This window comes from Panulirus ornatus, chromosome 9 (assembly GCF_036320965.1).
Source record: "Panulirus ornatus isolate Po-2019 chromosome 9, ASM3632096v1, whole genome shotgun sequence".
NCBI lineage: Eukaryota > Metazoa > Arthropoda > Malacostraca > Decapoda > Palinuridae > Panulirus > Panulirus ornatus.
The window spans coordinates 26,285,903-26,309,405 of NC_092232.1; the positions used below are offsets into that span (position 1 = coordinate 26,285,903).

At 46.9% G+C, this 23,503-nt stretch overlaps 1 protein-coding gene across 1 annotated transcript in view; it reads left to right on the top strand.

Annotated features, from left to right (window-relative positions):
* LOC139750292 (uncharacterized) overlaps window positions 1-23,503 on the top strand; it is a 737,008-nt gene that overhangs the window by 128,860 nt on the left and 584,645 nt on the right. The window lies entirely within an intron of this gene.

Sequence of the window (23,503 nt, forward strand, 5' to 3'; positions counted from 1 at the left end):
GCAGCGGACGTTGTTAGAGATTCTTTTGTGTAAAGACCAGAAACACCCGCTACTGGAAGTAAAGACCAGAAACACCCGCTGCTGGAAGTAAAGACCAGAAACACCCGCTACTGGAAGTAAAGACCAGAAACACCCGCTGCTGGAAGTAAAGACCAGAAACACCCGCTGCTGGAAGTAAAGACCAGAAACACCCGCTGCTGGAAGTAAAGACCAGAAACACCCGCTGCTGGAAGTAAAGACCAGAAACACCCGCTGCTGGAAGTAAAGACCAGAAACACCCGCTGCTGGAAGTAAAGACCAGAAACACCCGCTGCTGGAAGTGAGGTTATAAGTTACTGAGTCTTTGGCGTAAAAGAGGCTGCGATTTAGTTAATGGGCGCAGATATCGGGCTGGACGGGGTAGGAGGCTTGAGGCCAGGAGGGCACATGGTCGATCCTGGGACCCTGTCATCCTGTTGTAGGGAAGATATATATAACACATGGCGAGAATAAGTGGACTAGTGAGGAGTGAGGTTGATGTATTCTCACAGGAAGGGCCTCAGAGAACTTCACCTCCTGACTGAGAACAACTCAATCGTGGCAGGCGACGCAGAAGTACCTACCGTAGCTGGACCTTAGGCGGGTAAGGGTCTTTAAAACCTTGAGGCAGGGGGGCTGGTGATGGGAGGAGGGTGTGAGGGGTAAGGTGTGTGGGTGGAAGGAGGTCAGGAGACCCCATGTGATGTGGACACAAGCAGCAGATGAGTCATGGATGTAGGGTTAACCTTCTGAACATGATGGTGTGATCAGTGAACACGACGACACCACACTTGAACACGGCGGTGCCACACTTGAACACGACCATACACCACTCGAGCAAAACGATACAGCCTCCCAGTATGATAGCCGGGTCTTCGACCCTTAAGCATCAAAGTTAAATGCAAGGCCATCATGCCCAAAAGTCGTCACCGGCGGCGTGCTGAAGGGTCGTACTGTTATGCCTCAGAGGTTCAGCCAGGAAGGACAAGGAAGGCGGGGAGGGAGGGGGAAGATTTAGGTGGGTGGGATACGCCAGGGTTGGAGTGGGGTCACGTGTCGCTGTCAAGGGTGTAACTCACTGGCTGGCTTGTGAGAAACGGGAGTCCAAGTGTGTGATTGCTGCTGTGACTCATGGTCAGTAACGCTAACCATTGCACCACGTTGTATTATATATATATATATATATATATATATATATATATATATATATATATATATATATATATATATATATATATATATATATATATATATATATGTGTGTGTGTGTGTGTGTGACCACATGGAAGTCTTTACTTGGTCACATGGAGGGAATGAGTGAGGAAAGATTGACCAAGAGGATATATGTGTCAGAGGTGGAGGGAACGAGATGTGGGAGACCAAATTGGAGGTGGAAAGATGGAGTGAACCAGGGCATGTGAAGCGTCTGGGGTAAACCATGGAAAGTTCTGTGGGGCCTGGATGTGGAAAGGGAGCTGTGGTTTCGGTGCATTATTACATGACAGCTAGAGACTGAGCGTGAACGAATGTGGCCTTTTTGTTGTCTTTTCTAGCGCTACCTCGCACACATGAGGGGGGGAGGGGGTTGTTATTTCATGTGTGGCGAGGTGGCGATGGGAATGAATGAAGGCAGACAGTATTAATTATGTACATGTGTATATATGTATATGTCTGTATGTGTATATATATGTATACGTTGAGATGTATAGGTATGTATATTTTCGTGTGTGGACGTGTATTTATGTACATGTGTATGTGGGTGGCTTGGGCCATTCTTTCGTCTGTTTCCTTGCGCTGCCTCGCTAACGCGGGAGACAGCGACAAAGCGAAATAATTGAAAAAAAAAAAAAAAAATATATATATATATATATATATATATATATATATATATATATATATATATATATATATATATATATATATATATATATATAGAGAGAGAGAGAGAGAGAGAGAGAGAGAGAGAGAGAGAGACTGGGTGTGTATGTTTAGTTACATAAGTTTATTTCTTCTATTTGTGTGTAATCGTAATTCCCAGTTTGAGATTACGTATTTGTACTGTAGGAAGAGGGTGTTCAACATTCGTGTGGCCCCATGTCTTGCACTGTACGGGGAGGGAGTTCTACATTCGTGGGGCCCCATCTATTGCACTGTACAGAGAGGGAGTTATACACTAGTGGGGCACCACCCCTTGAACTCTCTCTTCTCTCATACAGCTATTAAAACTTCTGTGTACTGTTAGTATTCACATACACTCGGGCTTATGATTGCCTCTGTTTGTTTTGTGTTTGTTTGTGTGTGTGTGTGTGTGTGTGTGTGTGTGTGTGTGTGTGTGTAGATATTTGGGTACAGTATGACATGTAAAGCATCTGGGGAAACAATCAGAACTATGGGAGGGAAGGAGAGGAAAAGGTAAAGATATGAGAGAGAGAGAGAGAGAGAGAGAGAGAGAGAGAGAGAGAGAGAGGATGAACCTGACACTGGCACAGACCAGCAGACAGGTAGAGAGCAGGGCAGCCCACCGCGCGAGGCTGTCGACCACACATGAGTGGTTGACAGACCTGTACTGTCTCCCTCCCTCTGTCTGCTCTGATGACCGACCACCTCTCCCTCGCTCCACCTTCCTGACTGTCTTGTCGTCCTTGATCATCACAGTACGATATCTGGAGCACGACATTACGATACCTGGAGCACGACAGTACGATACCTGGAGCACGACAGTACGATACCTGGAGCACGACATTACGATACCTGGAGCACGACATTACGATATCTGGAGCACGACATTACGATACCTGGAGCACGACAGTACGATACCTGGAGCACGACATTCCGTTCCCTGGAGCACGATGATATCACGCCTTGAGAACGAAGGTACAACGCTTGAACACGACGGTACGACCGTAGACCACGACGACACGACCCATGGATATGATGAACTGGCCTCTGACCTGACTTGTAAGGATCAGGTCAAAGGCCGGGCTATTATGCACAAGGGTCCTACCGTCGTGCCCAAGAGTCGTGCCGTCATGCCAGAGTGTTGTGCCGTCATTCCAAAGGGTCGTAGCTTCATTCCAAAGGGTCGTACCATCATGCCAAAGGGTCGTACCGTCATTTTGAGGCCATTAGAATCTAGCGATCAGCAGAGAAGGCTCAGTACGAGTCGTACCGCATTTACGAGCTTGAGCAGATTGTGCGTCTACTTCCCTGCACCGTACGGCACAGACTGCACGGGTGCACGCCCGTGTTTGGAAGGCTGGCGAAGTGGCTGTCTGGTTGGTTTGCTGGCTGGTTGGCTGGCTAAGTAGGTAGTTAGGCATTAGGCTGGATATATTGTTGACCGATTGGGTGGTTGGCTAGCAGGGTGGGTGGTTTGGCTAGCAGGGTGGGTGTCGGGGTGGTTGGCTGGCAGGCTGGGTGGCTGGCCAGCAGGGTGGGTGTCTGGGTGGTTGGCTGGGTGACAGGCTGGGTAGCAGGGTGGGTGGCTGAGTGTGTGTGTGTGTGTGTGTGTGTGTAGCGAGCGGCAGCAGCGGTAGATAACTGATCGATGTGTCTCTTTTGGTCATGAGCTGGATCGTTAAGACGACGTTTTTTGCATGGTTGATTTATGCCCGACTTCGAATTTCTCGATCGAGAAGATGGAGGTGGCATTCTGTCTGGCCAAGAAGAATCCCTCCTGAGCGTCCACGTCAGACTCGTGTGTGTGTGTGTGTGTGTGTGTGTGTGGAGGGGGGCAGGGGGGGGGTCAGGACGAGGGGGAGGGAGGAGGAGGAGGATGTTGTGTTCAAGGTTGATGATGATGATGATGATGACTAGCATGGGGGTAGTGGTGAGTACTGTGGCCGGGAAGGTTGATTATATCCGCTGGCCACTGGTGCTACTGCGCCTCGCTCGAGCACCTCCTCCTCCTCCTCCTCCTCCTCCTCCTCCTCCTCCCTCGTCGTCCATTCCGTCGTGTTGGACCCGCCGAAGTCGGCCAGACCCCTCCGTCGTCGTCGGCTTCCGCCATCAACATTTGTCTTGCTCGCTCATTAAACATGTTAGTATCAGGAAAGTCGGGGTTGTAGTTCTGCTGTTGTTTTAACAAGTGACGCTTGTATTTCCTGTAGTGCGTTTGGAGTAACGCGCTTGTGTTTCTCGGGGTTCCAGGGCTGTCTTCTCGGTGTTGCTGCGACGCTCTGTATCATCTGTTTAGATTTTGGTTTCCTGGTGGTATTTTCAAGATGGCAGGACCTCATCCGTCATTGTTCTGACAGTAGCATTTGAATATTTAGGTGATGCGGAAGTGGCCCTCTGCATCAGTGCCTGTTTTACAGTGTGTGTGTGTGTGTGTGTGTGTGTGTGTGTGTGTGTGTGTGTGTGTGTGTGTGTGTTCTACTGTGTACGGTTCTGGATGTGTGTATGTCCTACAATGTACGGTTCTGCATGTGTGTGTGTTCTATAGTGCACGGTTCTGCATGTGTGTGTTCTACAGTGTACGGTTCTGCTTGTGTGTGTTTTACAGTGTATGGTTCTGCTTGTGTGGGTGTTCTACAGTGTACGGTTCTGCCTGTGTGGGTGTTCTACAGTGTACGGCTCTGCCTGTGTGGGTGTTCTACAGTGTACGGTTCTGCCTGTGTGGGTGTTCTGCATGTGTGGGTGTTCTACAGTGTACGGTTCTGCCTGTGTTGGTGTTCTGAAAGATGATAGTTCTGCATTCGTCGGTGTTTTGCAGGTAAACACAGTCCACCTGTAGGTGTACTTTAGGCTGTAGTTCTACATGTGCATGTGTTTTGGAGGGCAACGGTTCTGGAGCTGCGGGTGTTCAGCGTCGCGTCTGCGTCAGTGTGGAGGGGTCGTGGAAGAGCTGACATTGTGTACACAAGGAGAGCGACTCCGTCTTACCGCCAGAGACTTGGTGAGGTGGAAGGTTTGCGTGCATCGCACACGTCCTTGAGAAGACGCAGACGGTATCGAGAATACGCACACGTCATTGGTGCAACACACACGACATCAGGAACAAGCACACGTCATTGATGCAACACACACGTCATCGGGAACAAGTACGCTTCCTTGGGAAGACGTAGGTCGTCTTTGGGTAGATGGCACGTCTTCGTGAAGGCTTGACACTCCGGTCCGCGGCACGTGAGGAAGGTGGGAACTCAGCCCATCATGTACGACCCAGGTGCTGTCTGGTGTATTCAACCCTGTGGTGCTGACGATGTCGTGAACTAGCTATGTCCTCCTGACTCCAAGGTGACGGTGGACCTTCCTGGGGTTGCCTACCCCCGTTGTTTCCACGGGGGAAGGTAATTCCTCTCTCTCTCTCTCTCTCTCTCTCTCTCTCTCTCTCTCTCTCTCTCTCTCTCTCTCTCTCTCTCTCTCTCTCTCTCTCTCTCTCTCGTAGCAGAGCGGGGTTGAGTGGCGCGTCGCGTCGGCCACCCCGGCAACAAGAACGTCTGGACAACTTTCTCGTTTTCCCAACACGTCAGACTCTCCCACGCACCCGCTAGCCCCTCCGTCCGTCCGTCCCACGTAATTTTCTTTGCCCCTTTTTTTTTTCCCCGTGTAGCGTTCTGACGTTGCACCTGTGTCGTGGCTGGCTATATGGTTTCATTTATTTGGTCTCGTTCGAAAACAACTCGCTTTTCGCTCAGGGCTTGTGACAAACTGACTCTGTTTTTTGTTACACGTCCTCGAGAACCCAGAGAGTCGAACCTGTTACTCACGGCTTCTCCCTTCGTGAAATGACTTGCATGGTCATTCCCCCCGTCCCGTCCTAGATTTGTAAACTGCTCGCGACCCAAGCGGCATCTTAGACGGGTAGTGCAGCAGGTGGGTATAACATTGTTGTACACGGAGTGATCATTCGGTGTCGCATAACAGAAGCGTTCATAGTCCTAAGGGTATTGTCTGTCTGTATGTATGTTAGGGATCTTGTTTATACGTCTGTCTGTATCAGTTAAAAGTCTTGTCTGTCTGTCTGTTTAGGGTCTTGTCTATATGTCTGTCTGTATGTCAGTTAAAGGTCTTGTCTGTCTGTCTGTTTAGGGTCTTGTCTGTATGTCTGTCTGTATGTCAGTTAAAGGTCTTGTCTGTCTGTTTGTCTGTCTTTTAAGGGCCCGTGTGTCTGTTTTTCTGTTAAGGGTCTCGTCTGTTTGACTTGTGTTGTTGTAGAACAGATTCTCCCTGAGTTTTCTATTAGCATTACGTCTACTGTTTAGAATGCAGTTTGTCTCTTTACCTCCCTTCACTGGCCTCGGTACTTTTAATGCAGTAGGTGGTTCAATAATGAATATATGTTGCTCGATGCATCTGAAGCATGTGATATTGCAAAACAATCATCAGGACTGGCGGAGAATATCTTAAACGTAGAGATTGTCTTTGTTATTGCTGGAAAATCTTGCGTGTGTTAACTCAGTAAAGCAGTTGAGAGGAATTACTGGCCAGGGTGATTTCTGTCCGTCTGACATTGAGTTCATGGGAGTCCTGCAGGATCCTCTCTTGGGTCCTCCCTTGTTTGCTGTGAGTCCAATGTCATGCTCCCTCCCTCCAGGGCCAGGTGTCACACGAGTTACGCCCGTGCCACTGCCTCTGGTAGCGCTTATGAACTACGTCTTACTTGAATCTTGTGCAGAAAAGTCTTGAAACTATATGTAAGCGGCAGAGAAACATTGTACAACCTCAGGCACGTGTAATCCTAAATGTTTATTCCTTGTTTCTTTTCCACAGTGAACAGTGGTTGTGAAAAGCACGCACCAGATACTGATTCTGAAAAGTTGCGCTTGGTTGCATCTGGCGCGACCGTTCCTTTCTTTCAAGAACTATCAGAAATGTCTTGACTACATGTCGTTAACGGAAAGCTCCGATGATTTTATTTTTGCTGAGTGAGGAACGCGAGTCGTCATTGTGTTAGGAAAGTAACCTGTCTGTTAGGTGGTGATCGAGACTGCTGGTGATTGTCGCAGTTTGTTATGGACGTGAGCATTGCCACACCCCCCCACCCTCCGCGCGCGCGCGCACACACACACACACACACACACACACACACACACACACACACAACACACACACACACACACACACAACTAGCTGGGCTGAAAGAGAGAGAGAGAGAGAGAGAGAGAGAGAGAGAGAGAGAGAGAGAGAGAGAGAGAGAGAGAGAGAGAGAGATCACAGACCCAAGGTCCCAGCGAGGTGGTCTGGCCTTAGCGCTACTGAAAAGGCTGCAGTAGAATTAAAGGATAGCCAAGCAAAGGTTCTCTCCTCATCCTCCACTCCCTCCAGCAAGACGCCAGATCGGAAAGAGGAAGTTGAAATACCTTGCAGGATCAATATGCCTTGAAGATAGATTTTATAGTAAAGTTAAAGTTAGAATGAACGTATGTCATGCATCATCCCACCAGCAAAGACATGCGTCCCTTCGCTTTTTGTTCTGTAGACAACAGAACAATAGCTGCAGCCCCGCGGCTGACCATGTCTGTGTTACTCCTGATGTGGAGGGACGATGAGGTAATTCCTTCGTGTTCCCTTAAAGCAGGTTGTGCACACATGACCGTGCGGGAGATCAGTGGTGGAGAGGGTAAGCATAGTATACCACCACGTCATAATGATTGGTTATAAGAATTGATCCACTACTGGAGAGTGACAGCTAATGATCAGTTCTGAATATGTGATGTGTGGCTCTGATCACAATGTTCTGGGAGATTTTTTTCCACACGTCGATAATGTCATGGGTAAAGAAATATTTTGTGCCATCCAGATTAACTCGATGAAGTTCTAGTCCATTTTCTCTCGTTGTTAGCACAGGTACAATCGTATATATATATATATATATATATATATATATATATATATATATATATATATATATATATATATATATATATAAAATCTTTCATACTATTCGCCATTTCCCGCGTTAGCGAGGTAGCGTTAAGAACAGAGGACTGGGCTTTTCAGGGAATATCCTCGCGTGGCCCCCTTCTCTGTTCCTTCTTTTGGAAAATCAAAGAAAAAAAAAAACCGAGAGGGAAGGATTTCCAGCCACCCGCTCCCTCCCTTCTTAGTCGCCTTCTACGACACGCAGGGAATACGTGGGAAGTATTCTTTCTCCCCTATCCCCAGGGATACTATATATATATATATATATATATATATATATATATATATATATATATATATATATATTATGCCGACTTTGTTGAATCCTTTGAGTATCTTAAGACTTACTACTAACTTGCCTGGGAGCAGTCTTTTGGTTAGAACAGATGCTGTTCTTACAGTCTGTCCTCAGACGGTTTGATAGGTAAGGAAGGAACAAATTCAGTTGCTGCTCGCTGCAGTGCTTCCAATTTAAGAATATCCTAACTTAAGTGGGGGACCCAGAACTACACTGCATGTTCAAGGTGGGGTTCCAGTTAGACTCGAGTATAGTGGCAACACCATATTGTAACATTAGTTTGTAATGCTTGTGTTGATATAGCCTGACATCTTACTGGCTTTCTTGTCAGCTGTGTTACACTGCTGGGGGAATGTGAAGTTCGTGGTGGTAGTGACCTCTAGATTCCTCACACTAGGGGGTGTCCTTTGTCTTGCGGTCCATCAGTTCGTAATCGAATTGAGAGAGAGAGAGAGAGAGAGAGAGAGAGAGAGAGAGAGAGAGAGAGAGAGAGAGAGAGAGAGAGAGAGAGAGAGAGAGAGCTGAAATCACAGTGTGAAACGTCGTGCTCACACATCTGTCTGGTGTCCACTCTGACATTAGAGTCAACACTCGTAAACAGAATTGTCTTTCCAGTAGAGCTGTTGAGCCATTCTCTTCCCAGCGTCTGCTTCCTGTTCAGTCAGTCGCCTGTCATCCCCTTTCCATCGTTCTTCCGGAATCACCAGCGATGAATTGGTGGCACTTGCCATCCAGTTCTGCATATGAACACCCATCTGTTGTGGTTCATATCATGGTCGAACATACCACGGAGGCTTGACATCGTATTTGAGAAAGGTGAGCTTGCCGAGGAGCTGATGCAATCAAAACATGCACTTGTGACATTCAAAGTGGGTGGACTTGCGTGGTGCTTGTGGAGGCGAGGTGTGCGTGGTTGTTATGCTGGTAGGGTATGTGTATGCGGGATGCAACTCACAATTCGTAACACTCTCACCTCCTCTGTAATACTCTCTCCTCGTCTGTCTCTGAATTTTTTTTGCTCTTTTTATTCCCGGACGCTGTATTGTTGACACGTATTCCTGTGTTGCTAGACACAGTTCGTTGGTTGTTGAACACTTTATTCTTTATGTTGCTAGATACTGTATTCTTCTGTTTCTAGACACTAAATTCTTATGTTGCTGGACACAATATTTATATGTTGCTAGACAGTTTATATTTATGTACCTATACTCTGTACTCTTGTGTTTCTGGACGCTGTATTCTTGTATTGCTGGTTGTTCTTGTGTTGCTGGACATTATATTCTTTTGCTGGAGATAATATTCTTGCTTTGCCTAATACTATATTCTTGTGCTGCTGAACACTACTCTTGTGTTGCTGGACACTGTATTTATATGTTGCTAGTCAGTTTATTCTTACGTTGCTGTACTCTGTATTCTTGTGTTGCTGGCCACTGTATTCTTATGCTGCAGGACACTGTATGCTCGTGTTGTTACACACTACATTCTTGTGTTGCTAGAGGCTGTGTTGTGTTGCTGGACACAGTATTTATGTTTAGCTGGACAGTATATTGTTGTGTTTCTAGACACAATATTCTTGTGTTACTTGATGTCGTGCTAATGGACACTGTGTTGTGTTGCTGGTCACTATTCTTGTGTTGCTGGATGGTATAGTCTTGTGATATGATGTGGTGTCTTCTATAACAAGTGATGTATTAACTCTTCCCATGTTAACTTTAACTTCCCCCCGTTAACTTAACTTTTTGTACTTATCTATATTTACCCCAAACATTCATGCCGGTGAGTTGAGAAGTCGTACTCGAAACATTATGTTACATGGTGGTGTTGGGCGATTTTGGCTGTGTTCTACAAACTTCACACACACACACACACACACACACACACACGTACACACACACACACACACACACACACATACACACACATACACACACATACACACACACACACACACACACACACACACACACACACACACGTACACACATATCTGATTTTCGAAGCCATGTGAACCGGTCATAAACTCTCCCTCCTGTCAACACTGTTCGCTTGGAAGTGTCTGGTTTGGTGTGGAATACACCGGTGCGCCACCTACTGCCAAGCATACTTGTAGTAACACCTTGAGCAGCGACGGTGCGACACCTCAATCACGATCGCACGACGCCAGAGAACTAAGGAGCGACGACGCAGCACGACGGTACGATCCTTCCGCACGATGGTATGATCCGTACGATGGTATGATCCGCACGATGGTATGATCCGTACGATGGTATGATCCGCACGATGGTATGATCCGCACGATGGTATGATCCGTGCGATGGTATGATCCGTACGATGGTATGATCCGCACGATGGTATGATCCGTACGATGGTATGATCCGTACGATGGTATGATCCGCACGATGGTATGATCCGTGCGATGGTATGATCCGTGCGATGGTATGATCCGTACGATGGTATGATCCGTACGATGGTATGATCCGCACGATGGTATGATCCGTACGATGGTATGATCCGTACGATGGTATGATCCGCACGATGGTATGATCCGTACGATGGTATGATCCGTACGATGGTATGATCCGCACGATGGTATGATCCGTACGATGGTATGATCCGTACGATGGTATGATCCGTACGATGGTATGATCCGCACGATGGTATGATCCGCACGATGGTATGATCCGTACGATGGTATGATCCGTGCGATGGTATGATCCGTACGATGGTATGATCCGTGCGATGGTATGATCCGTGCGATGGTATGATCCGTACGATGGTATGATCCGTGCGATGGTATGATCCGTGCGATGGTATGATCCGTGCGATGGTATGATCCGTGCGATGGTATGATCCGTACGATGGTATGATCCTTTGAGCACTACGGTGCGACCCCCAGGTGTAATGGCCTAAACTTTGGCGTAAGCCTACATGGGTCAGGACGAAGGTCGAGTCATGGTACTCAAGGGTCGGCCTGTCGTGCTCAAGGGTCGGCCTGTCGTGCTCAAGGGTCGGCCTGTCGTGCTCAAGGGTCGGCCTGTCGTGCTGAAGGGGATTATCTTTTTCGACACTTTATTTGTCGAATCATTTTACTGGAGACATATTACTCACTATTTCATTCCCACTTCCACATGTATACTAGAAAAGCATCCGTCGTTGCCCGAGAAAAATTTCCGGATTTCTTTGGCTCAAAAGGTAGTCAAGGCCAACGTTGAGTGAGTGAGAACCTTGCCCAGGTTCTGAGGTACGGACAGGCAGAATTTAGGGCTCAAGGTGCTGCGGTTTGGTAGTGAATCAGGAACAAATTGATGTAAACACGAAGGCACAAACAGATCTTCTCAAGGTCCTCTCCGTTCTTCCTCAAACCTCCTCCAGGTCTTCTCCAGGTCCTCAAACACATCCTCCGCAGTTGTTCCCTACGTCTTCCCTTGATCTGCCTCAGGTTCTACCCAGGTCTTCCCCGGGCACGTTTTAAATGTTACATTGGGTGCTGAAAACATTCTACGGAATTACCAGCCCGCGTTTCATCCTGTAGAATGGCCAAGAGATGGGGGGTCACAGAGGTGGAAGAGTCCCTCACCTTAAAGCATGAATAGTTAATGACAATCACGCATTTGGAAAGCTTCCTTTACTGGCCTCAGAACGGTCTCTGAGGCCAAGGTCATACAACCCATATCACTTGCCGATTAAAGCTGCATCTGTACACTCATGAGTCTGGTCTTCGTAGAATTTAAGATGTGGCTTGAGGCAAAGACCCAGAGAGAGTTGCTCTTATATATATATATATATATATATATATATATATATATATATATATATATATATATATATATATTTTCCCTCAAAGGCCCAGTCCTCTGTTCTTAACGCTACCTCGCTAATGCGGGAAATGGCGAATAGTTCGAAAGAAAAAGATATATATATATATATATATATATATATATATATATATATATATATATATATATATATATATATATATATATATGCCACTGAGGCATTATTGCAGGCCATAGTGTGGATTGCCATATACAAGTCAGACTGTGGTTTTCAAAGGGATATTGCAGACTCCCCACTTTCTGCCTACTGTAGGGGGAAGACTAGCCTCTCACTTGGTTCAGTGGACACCAGACACCACAACGCTCGCACCCTGTAAGACGATGACGTGTATAACAGGTGCCAGCCCCGTGCAAACCCATACGGCGGGCCATGTGACCCACCCTGGTGTTAATAACCTTTCTCTACATTCTTCTTGCGAAACTCGTCTGATCTGATGTCGTTTTCCAGAAGGGGATTCTACAGTCTGGGCCGAGTAACAGGAACTTTGTGAACTGTGCTTTTATATATCCAATGTAGGTCTGTCTGCATCGATCGATCACTGTAGCATAACAGATTTGCCGTATATGTGTGTATGGATAGATAGATAGATAAATAGATAGATAGATAAATAGATAGATAGATATATAGATAGGTAAGTAGATAGATAGATAGATAGATAGAGAGAGAGAGAGAGAGAGAGAGAGAGAGAGAGAGAGAGAGAGAGAGAGAGAGAGAGAGAGAGAGATCCTTTAAATGGAAATCTCTTTTCTTGCTATGCAGCCACTGTTACAAGCATGTAGGTGCTGCCTTGCCAGAGCACCTGTGTGTTGCTCCCCAGGTGCTCCTGTGATTTCCTCCCAGGGGGGGGGGGGGGAAGCGTTGCTCTCCAGCTAGACAGACGCCCCAGCAGATCTTACCAAACAACCAACCAACCCGGACACAAGAACAGGTTTATTACCAGTTCACAAGATTGTTATTGACTCGTCAGCAGTGTGTGTGTGTGTGTGTGTGTGTGTGTGTGTGTGTGTGTGTGTGTGTGTGTGTGTCGGAAGGAGGAAGAGTAGGGACATAAGGAGGAAACAGATGTAAAAGAGGAATGATAGTGAGAGGGAAGGAGATGCAGAGACATGGTGATATGGGAAGGGAGATATGGAAAGGAAAGATTGGTAGGCAGGGAGGCAAGAAGAGGGAGGGAGGAAGGAAACCGGGGCGAGGGAGGGAGGGAGAGGCAAGCACAGGAGGAGGGAGTGAGGAGTGTGACAAATATGGAACATAACAACAAGACTGACTGATGTCAGGGAGGGAGATCTTGTACTCTGACGAACTCACTGACTCAGAGAATTATGCTGACGTGCCAGACGTTTGGGGAAAAGCAGGAGTAGATCAGGCCAACGAGATCTCTAGTTCCATCATAAAGCTAAGGTATGAGAGAGAGGCTGACCCAAGTGTGAGGTAAGGTATGAGAGAGAGAAGCTGTCCCAAGTGTGAGGTAAGGTATGAGAGAGAGAGGCTGTCCCAAGTTTGAGGTAAGGTATGAGAGAGAGAGGCTGACCCAAGTGTGAGGTAAGGTATGAAAGAGAGGCTGTCCCAAGTGTGAGGTAAGGTATAAGACAGAACTAAAGAACTTAGCTGATAACATTGACGATGAGGTATAAAAGACAGTGTGATAATACAGGAGGAGGGATTATGATTCCCCCTTCCTCTACTGTCACTATCATTGGCTTACGACACGCAAGGGATGTGAGGAGTGACGATGATTATGTCCCACATTATAACTAGTTATAATGATAATGATAATAGTGATAATGATAATAATGATAATAATAATGATAATCATAGTAATAATAATAATTTGTTTTTTAAATCATTATTATTATTATTATTATTACTATTATTATTATTATTGTTATTATTATTATCATTATTATTATTATTATTATTATTATTATTATTATAATTATTATTATTATTGTTATCATTATTATTATTATTATGGTTATTATTATTATTATTATTATTATTATTATTATTATTATTATTATAATTATTATTATTATTGTTATTATTATTATTATTATTATGGTTATTATTATTATTATTATTATTATTATTATTATTATTATTATTATTATTGTTATTATTATTATTATTATTATTATTATTATTATTATAATTATTATTATTATTGTTATTATTATTATTATTATTATGGTTATTATTATTATTATTATTATTATTATTATTATTATTATTATTATTATTATTATCATTATTCCATGGAATAAGAAGAAAGAAGATTTCCTATTTATTGCTATGAGGTTAGAGGAGTGGTGCTGGAAATACCCCATCCTGTATTATCATTTTCTGGCAGGAACCGAAGAAAACAAGTGAGAATTTGTTTTGTAAGACGCACTTACCCGTACCTTATGCTACCTTACAGAGGCAATCAATTGAAAGGCGTGTGTATATATATATATATATATATATATATATATATATGAGGACTGGTGATAAAATCAGTAAAAGAATCCAGGAAAGCGGCAGTTTTGCTCCAACCTCAGCTCAGGCAGACCCACAAGCACTCCCATCTTAACTCTGTATGTAATAAACACCTCAACATCTGTGGCTACGGCCAGTAATGGCCTCCTCCCCAGCTCTCGCTCCTCCTCCTCCCTCCCTCCCCACGGCAAGTTGTGTGTCAGGTTCCGATGATATTTGTCCGTGAGTGTTCTTGTTGCTACGTTCCCAGTGCTTGCTGGGAAAGGTCAGACGTTGGTGTGCATGTGCGTGCGGCTTGCCAAGGCCTGCTGGAGATCTGCACGGCCCCGGGATGGCGTCGTGAGGCGTGACCTCTCCCTGCCGCGGTACAAGGAAAGCGGCTATTTTGGTCTGGACGCTCTCAAAGGTCAGGTATCCTTTGCTCCGTGGAGGCAACAGTGGAAGATCAAAGGTGGGTCATGTGAGGCGACGAAATCAGACGTGAACATGTGCTAATGAGGCGTTCCCCCTCAGTGCTACGGCGGCTGATCACACCGTCTGGAGTGATGAAGATGCTTAGTGGACGTCATGTTGCAGCTGCTGGACAAGGGGACAACAGAGAGATGAGACGCCACGCCAGGGATGCTGCTGGGAGAAGGGCGCAGTGGAGGATGACATTTGGCGTCTGATGAAGCCGGGTGGCGCCGAGGACCGTTGGGGGTGATGATGCAGGTGCTCAGGAGGGGAGTGGGGTAGTGGGTGTAGGAGCGGAGTCGCGAGGTATGTGGTCATGTCCTCTTCCTCCACAGATGTGTGGAGGTCGTCTTCCAAGAGGCTCGGAAGATAAATTTTGAGAGATATAGAGAGAGCAACACCTGGGAGTTATAATGGCCAGGTCCCCAGAGGTATAGAAGGTCTCTTCCATGAACCATGGTTATCAGGTCCCCAGGGGTATGGAGGTCACCTCCAGAGGTGTGAAAGGTCAGCTTTGAAGAAGCGTACAGGTCACCGTCTCCCAGTTTAGGTGTCTGTAGCAGGTGGATGGGTAATGGGTAAGTTGGGTAGGGAGGGAGAGGACGTCCTGGTCACCTAGGCCCAGCTGCAGGCTGGACACACCACCTTCATGATCTCGGCCACTATCACACTCCCAGCGGCCACGCCTGGTGTCGGGTTATGGAGGAGGGCGAACACAGGGGAAACAGCTGAAGCTGAAAACTGTTTAGTCTCGCTCCTGAGGTGCGACGGTGTAATGCAACTCTCTCTCTCTCTCTCTCTCTCTCTCTCTCTCTCTCTCTCTCTCTCTCTCTCTCTCTCTCTCTCTCTCTCTCTCTCTCTCTCTCTAAGAAATCAGGAATGACAGATATTAATGTTGCAGAGATAATCCATGCTTAATACACACACACACACACACACACACACACACACACACACACACACACACACACACACACACACATATATATATATATATATATATATATATATATATATATATATATATATATATATATATATATATATATATTATTCGTCATTTCCCGCGTTAGCGAGGTAGCGTTAAGAACAGAGGACTGCGCCTTAAGAGGGAATATCCTCACTTGGCCCCCTTTCTGTTTCTTCTTTTGGAAAATTAAAAACGAGAGGGGAGGATTTCCAGTCCCCCGCTCCCTCCCCTTCTAGTCGCCTTCTACAACACGCAGGGAATTCGTGGGAAGTATTCTTTCTCCCCTATCCCCAGGGATGATATATATAAAGTTTATCACACATTTTAGTGGTATAAGACATCGTTTACATACCATCTTTTGGAGAGAGAGAGAGAGAGAGAGAGAGAGAGAGAGAGAGAGAGAGAGAGAGAGAGAGAGAGAGAGAGCGTGTGAGTGAATCCGAGAAATCTATCATAAAGATGAATGATACGGCGGCTTAGACCAGACTGGAGTGGAGGGTTACGTAGTCTGGAGGTGTGTGTGTGTGTGTGTGTGTGTGTGTGTGTGTGTGTGTGTGTGTGTGTAATTAATTATTTTTACAGTACAGGGAGAAAGTTGTACAGTCGTGACGCCACATCTCTCAAGCTTTCTATACCACCGGGTAGCCCTTTAAACACCTCTGTGTCCTGCTGGCATCCACGGTCTCCTCCTTTACCCTGATCCAACCATCAATCACCCTTACGGTAAGACAGTACCTTTATACGGCCGTTTCTAACAGGCTACTTCCTCAGCTTCTCGTCACGGTCTCGGGTTACTGTGGTACGGCAGCTCACGAGGAAGTGTACACTGTCGACGTCCTCCACCTGATGTAGAAACTTGAGAGCTGTAATCAGGTCACCCCCTCCCTCTTCTCTCCTCCGAGGTGGACAAAAGTGTGATTGGCTTTATTCAGATACCATCTCTGGACCCCACTCAATTACATTTTTGTTCCTGTTTTCTTAAGTGCGATGACCAGACTTTAGAGTCATAATCCAGTTTTGGACTAATATCTGCTGTGAGAATAGTTTACCTATTGCTTTCTTGTCCTTACACTTAAATACTGTTCTAATATTAAACAGCAGACAGTTTTTTTTTTCCACAGTTCTTCTGATGAATACAGTGTCCGCTAAAAAATGCTTTCTGCCAGCGGCAAAGGTTCATTGTTGGTAGAGGCATATGACGCTCTCGGTGAAATCATTGTACATCTTTTTGCTGAGAATAGGGTTTCTGAGGGTATGAGCTGCCTCAGTGCGCCTCAGGCTGCCTTGAGGGAAGGATGTTCTTTCTTTACTCTTCTTGGCTGCCACTTCATTTTAGGAATTTTGCTTCTGGACGCTGTATTTCTTATACCCGTACTTCAAGATGATTGGCTCTTACCTTTCTAAGGAGAAGAAAGCCCGAATTCTCGTCTGGAAGAAGGAAAGTGTGAGTACACGTGTGACATTTGTAGGCGCGCTGAGTGCGCAGAACGGCGATCAGGCGGCTGCATCCTGCAACACCTCGTCAGTGCCTCGCCTCATTCAGATCAAGACCTTATGGGCCCAAGAATACTTCAGGAACCTTGCCAGTCCCATGCACAGACGACTGCCGATGGTAATCAAGGCCAAAGGAGAGACGGCAAAGTACTAAATTTGTAGGTGCGACATCGCCTTTAAAAATGTATAGAGAGGCGGATACTACAGCTTTGGCGACAGGTTAGGCATAATGTCGACCCCAAGGTCTCTTTCACACTTGATTTCTTGCGGCTTGTTTCCCTACTGGATGATAATTGCACAGAGGCCTTCTTTCATTGTGTTCCATCCCCATTACTTTTAATTTACTTGAATTGAATTTTATGAGCCATTTATCGGATCAACTTTGGAGATTGTCCAAGTGCCTCTGTAAGCTGATGCAATCATCGTCATTCTCTGTGTTCATCATGACCTTGGCCTCATCCGCAAAACATGTTCAGGTAAGAGTCCAGTCCGTCAGCCAGGCAGGTTACTTACTTCCAGTAAGAATATCACTGAGCCCAAGACTGAGCCCTGCGGCACACCACTGGTGACCACAACCCATTTCGAGAATGCTCCTGTTACCTCCTTTTACTCCTTTCCACGAACATAATCTTTTATCTAGTGAAGGAATCTTACGTACGGTATGAACGGCTGGCTGAATAGTTCCTTATCCATATACTTGAGAGCTATTCTGATATTTGCCAGCAGATAGTTCGTCTCATTTTCTATTTTCTTAATGTGGGATTCTGGCGACAGATTAAGGACGATGCTATCTGCCTTTGAGAGAGAACTCAGAACCCTGAAGATTATTTCCTGCCATATGATTTTCATGTTGAGGCCATCTTTCACTGTGTTCCATCCTCATTACATTTCATCGCTTTGAATTTCAGCAAATTCATATCAAACTAGCTTTATAGTTTGCGCAGATCCCCTTGTAAGTTAATGCAGTTCTCGGTTTCCAGTTTCCTCGTGACCTTTGCTTCATCTACAGGCATGATCAGGTAGGAAGGGGTCCATGTCTTCCGTCAGGTCTTTCACGTAGATCAAGAAGAGTAGCGGTCCCAGAACATAAGCCTGGTGAACTCCGCTGGTGACACCCATTTGGAGAAGGTTCCCATGAAATGCGTCCTTTGTTTCCATCCTTTAAGGTAATCCCCCCATCAAAGGAGTCTCCCCTTTATCCATGTCAGGTGATTTAGCTTCCAAATCAGCCTCCCATGCAGTATAGTGACAAATGTTTTCAGGCAGTCCAGATACAGACGATCCACTCAGCCTTTCCTTTATTCTGAAACAGAGCTCACTTTCGCGTAGAAACCTATGAGGTTCGTTACACACGATGTCCTTCCCCAAAACCGTGTTTCCTCTCACTCTGGTAACTTCCCCCCTGTAGAAACTCATCCATTTGCTTTCTTATTAAATTTTCCAAAACATTACAGATACCCTCGTCAGGAAGGCTGGTATATAGTTCAGCGTCTCTTTCCGGTGTTCTTTTTTTTGTAGATCTGTTTGACGTATGCCTTTCTCAGCTACCTTGGCATTTTGCCTTTTTCCAGTGACATCCTGAACTGTATATTTCAAGAGGTTTTATCTTGTGTATGTGCACACATCTTTAGCACATACTAAGATCAACTATCATCAGAACCATGTGCCTTGTATCCTCTTATGTTTCTTCTAGATATCTCAGTGCCTTCCAAGACCTCCTCCTCCCCATTCCGTCTCACTGGTGGTATTGAGGTTAGAGCGTCTACCACTGCGTAGGTACTTTTGAACTTGCTATTCAGTTCCTCACACAGCTATATATCATCCTTGCCAGCTCCGCCCTCTGAACCTCTCAACCTGATTAGTTACTGTACAGCTGACTATTCGCTCCAGATGAATTTATGGGAGAGTTTAGGATTTCCTCTGCCTTGTCTACAATATTCGTATACAACTGGTTTTGAACCTCCTCTCTTGTCCTGGTAGACTCGTGCCTTGCTGTCTTGGCAAATGCTGGCTGGCTGTTCGGAGTTCCGCCTGTTTCTTCGTCACTGCACATCTCCAAACTCCCTGGCTCTCTGACATCTTCGAATAAACCACTCCTCCCTCTTAGTAACCATTCCCTCTGTTCCTGACTCTAGTGGTACCCGTGTTCTTTCTCCTTCACTGTGGATTTCACAGAGCCTTTCACCTCTGCCTCGGGTTTCTGGCCGCTGGTCTCCATTCATTGGCAGGGTTGGTCTGTGTGTGTGTGTGTGTGGCAGGTGTGGCTGGCAGCGAGGTACTTGGCCCACGGCGTGACGGTCGATGAACCAACCATAAGGGAAAGTGACCTGGCTGGCCCAGGCTGGCCACGGACGACGGAGCCTTCCCGTGGAAAGGCATTTCTTAATTGGTACGTATGTGTTCTGCCTTCTGAGGACTGGTCTTGTGTGTACGGGGTATTGTGTGCGTCCTTGTGTGTACTGGGTCTTGTGTACGTCCTTGTGTGCACGAAGTATTGTGTACGTCCTTGTGTATACTGGGTCTTGTGTACGTCCTTGTGTGTACTGGGTCTTGTGTACGTCCTTGTTTGTCCTGGGTTTTGTGTACGTCCTTGTGTGTACTGGGTCCTGTGTACGTCCTTATGTGTACTGGGTCATGTGTACGTCCTTGTGTGTACTGAGTCATGTGTACGTCCTTGTGTGTACTGGGTAATGTGTACGTCCTTGTATGTCCTGGGTCTCGTGTTAACGGCCGTATATGTGCTGGGTCTCGTGTTAACGGCGGTGTGTGTACTGGGTCTTGTTAACAGTCGTGTGTGTACTGGGTCTCGTGTTTACGGCCGTGTGTGTACTGGTTAGTGTTAACGGGCATGTGTGTACTGGGCCTCGTGTTAACGGGCGTGTGTGTACTGGGTCGTGCTAGCGGGTGTGTGTGTACTGGGTCGTGTTAACGGCCGTGTGTGTACTGAGTCTTTTGTGCCACACGCTTGCGCGAGAAGCAGTATGAGGGTGAGAGGACAGCATTAGTATGAGAGGGGACGGCAGGGTGAGAGGCAGCATGAGTGTGAGAGGAACAACACGGGAATGATAATCAGCAAACACGAGAGACACCTCAGTACAACACTGAAGTTATAATGGATAAATAAAATATGGATATGCATGGGTTTTAGTTAGAAAGGCGTATGCACACTGGAACACGCACACTAACATGGAAACATTGGGACCCATATGTGTAGAACTCCCTTTCCTCTGTTCAAACTGGTGTTTACACACACACACACACACTCACACACACACACACACACACACACACACACACACACACTTCACTGAGGCTTTCTGTATGGTAAACTATAACATCAAGAAGAGAGCCGTCGACCAGGGACTGCGAGGGTGTCTGGTCTCGTGGCTAGCGGACCACCTTGACCGGACGACACCAAAGCGTCCGCTTCAGGGGAGCCACATCGACCCCACTACCCCTAACATGCGGTGTACCACAGGGTACCGCGACAGGGCCGCTGTTCTTCCTCACCCTCATCGGTGACGCCCTGACGGACACAAACCACCACTGGAGGGACGTAGACGACTCCACGTTTGGCGTCACTATCAGTGACAACCCTGACATCAGTGCTCTTCAGCACATCATTAGCGACCTTCAGGGGAGGACTACGGCCAACGACGTCACCATCAACTACACCAATACTGTGATGATGTACATCAACCTGGCCGCGAATAACATCGTGCCCCCTGACATCACACTAGTCCCTGACATCCTCCGGGTAGTCAGAGACTTACACTTCTTGCTGTCACCACGGACGACGGTTTGAACTGGAATAGTCATGTCAGCGCTATTATCAGATCTTCCTCATACCGTCTGTACCTTCTCCGCCGACTGAAATCACTAGGCGGTCCACCATTTGAGCTCACGAATGTCCTACCTACGTTCATCCATGCCTTCCCAGCCTGGTCCTCTTCCCTAACGGCTACACAGAAGGATCAGCGAGAAAGAGTTCAGAAAAGGGCAGGCAGAATCATCCTAGGCCCTTCTTACACCGCGTACTAAGGGCCCCTCATGTTGCTGAACCAGTCCACCCTCTCCGACCAACACCGGTAGACTACACGGCAGTTGGGCCATAAACTGCCACCACCCCTCCATCACAGACACCTCCCCCCGACGCCTCTCCACCACGGACCGCCGTTCGTCACCACAATCGACTGTTCCAATCAGAGCTCCAGCAGACAGACATAATAACAGTCCTATAACGTCATAAACAATCCATGAACATGTGCATAGTTATGCAAGCGAGTTGGTCCGAGTTCTGTTGTGTCTTTGTGGTATGTCATCTACTGTGTCACCGTAACTGGTAATAACAATATTGAAGTGCGTAATGTGTAAACCATCCTATGTACTCTGTCAACATCCCCCGGGGTATCAGCCACCCACCCTGGCTGTTTAAACGTACCTTCCCTCCATAGCTTATCGAGATCGTGGAAATATCCTGCCCCACCTTGATCGTAAGCTCTTTTTTATGACCAGTTAACGAGCAACTACCATGACCTCCCAGTTCTCTAATATCTGTAATACCTCAAATGTATGTTTTCAGCCCAGTGGTTGGCTAAATCCACACACACACACACACACACACACACACACACACACACACACACACACACACACACACACATCCCTGCATCAAAGCCGCATTGAGTGGACCAATGAAAAGGCGTCATCTACCTCCTTCCTCCCCCCCCCCAGCCCCTGCTGCTGCTACTACTACTACAGCTTCCCTGGGGTCATTGGTCTCCCCGGGGGCCCTGCCCTCTGGCTCCTTGCTCTCCTCTCACGGTCATGGCTTTCTCACCACGAGACCACTTGGGCTCTGGGTATTAAGAGAAGATTAATGGCAGAATGAATGTGTTGAGAACACCGGGGGGTTGTAAATGTCCTGTGTGAGTACTGTTGGTGTGTGACGGGCAGAGAGCTCTATACTCGTATTGCCCCGTCTCATACCCTTGTATGTATGTATCGTGTCTTTACTCCTGTGTGCTCACACACACACACACACACACACACACACACACACACACACACACACACCTAAACTAGGTGTGTGTGTGTGTGTGTGTGTGTGTGTGTGTTCGTGCGTACGTGCGTGGGTATCAGGTGTGTGAGAGGGAGGAGGCGTGGATCGTGGGGTTTACTACGTGTGGGGGGGGAGGAGAGGAGGAAGGGGGGGTTGTGTATATATATTTATATTGGGAGACGGGGGGGGAGGGAACAGCCTGGGGGGGGGAGGCAGGGGAGGTGAGGTTGGGAGAGTGTGGGGGAGTGAGGCGGGGTGGGTAGGAGGGAGGAAGGGCAATGCTAAGCGGTCACCCTCCTTTCTTCCCAGGCGTAACCCCCCCCCTCCTCAACCCCCCCCTCTTCCCCCAGCACCGCGAAGACCTTGAAAACCTGAGGGAGGAAGGGGGGCGGGGGAGGGGAAGGGAAGGGGCACGCCACCGTAGTGGTTTTTTTTCTCTTTTTTTTTTCATTTATTTTCGTCGTGTTTCCTGCTCCATAGTTCCCACCCGAAATTTCTGACGCGGGAGATGTGATGCTTCGTATCGTGTGTTGTGATCTTGAATTAAAGGACGTGTGGAATCCTCTCCAGGTCAGGTTACCACAGACGGACAAGTTCGCTATACAGAATGACCAGGGCCTCGCCACCCGTGGGTATGTGACCCGTACCCCTGTGGGACCATCGCTGGATGTCGATCGCGGCAATAATTCATAGAAAATGGGAGGTTAGGCGCTCAATAAGGGCGTTAAAATCCTTAAGAGTGAATATATTATAGAGCAACAACAGGTTCATTTTAGGGTGTACGTCCCTCACACGCACACACGCACGCACGCAGGGCCCTACAGACACAGAGAACGCACTCATGCACATGCACTCGATCACACACACACACACACACACACACGCACACGTAAGCACAAGCACCCGTGTTCAGTGAATCACGTCGTTAGGTCCGACAGGTACGTTACTCATTTCCCAAGGCAGGTGAGACGAGGGATAGTCTCTTGGTGTCAGTCGAGTCTTGTATTGTCTCGCTGTGCGTGTGTCCGTC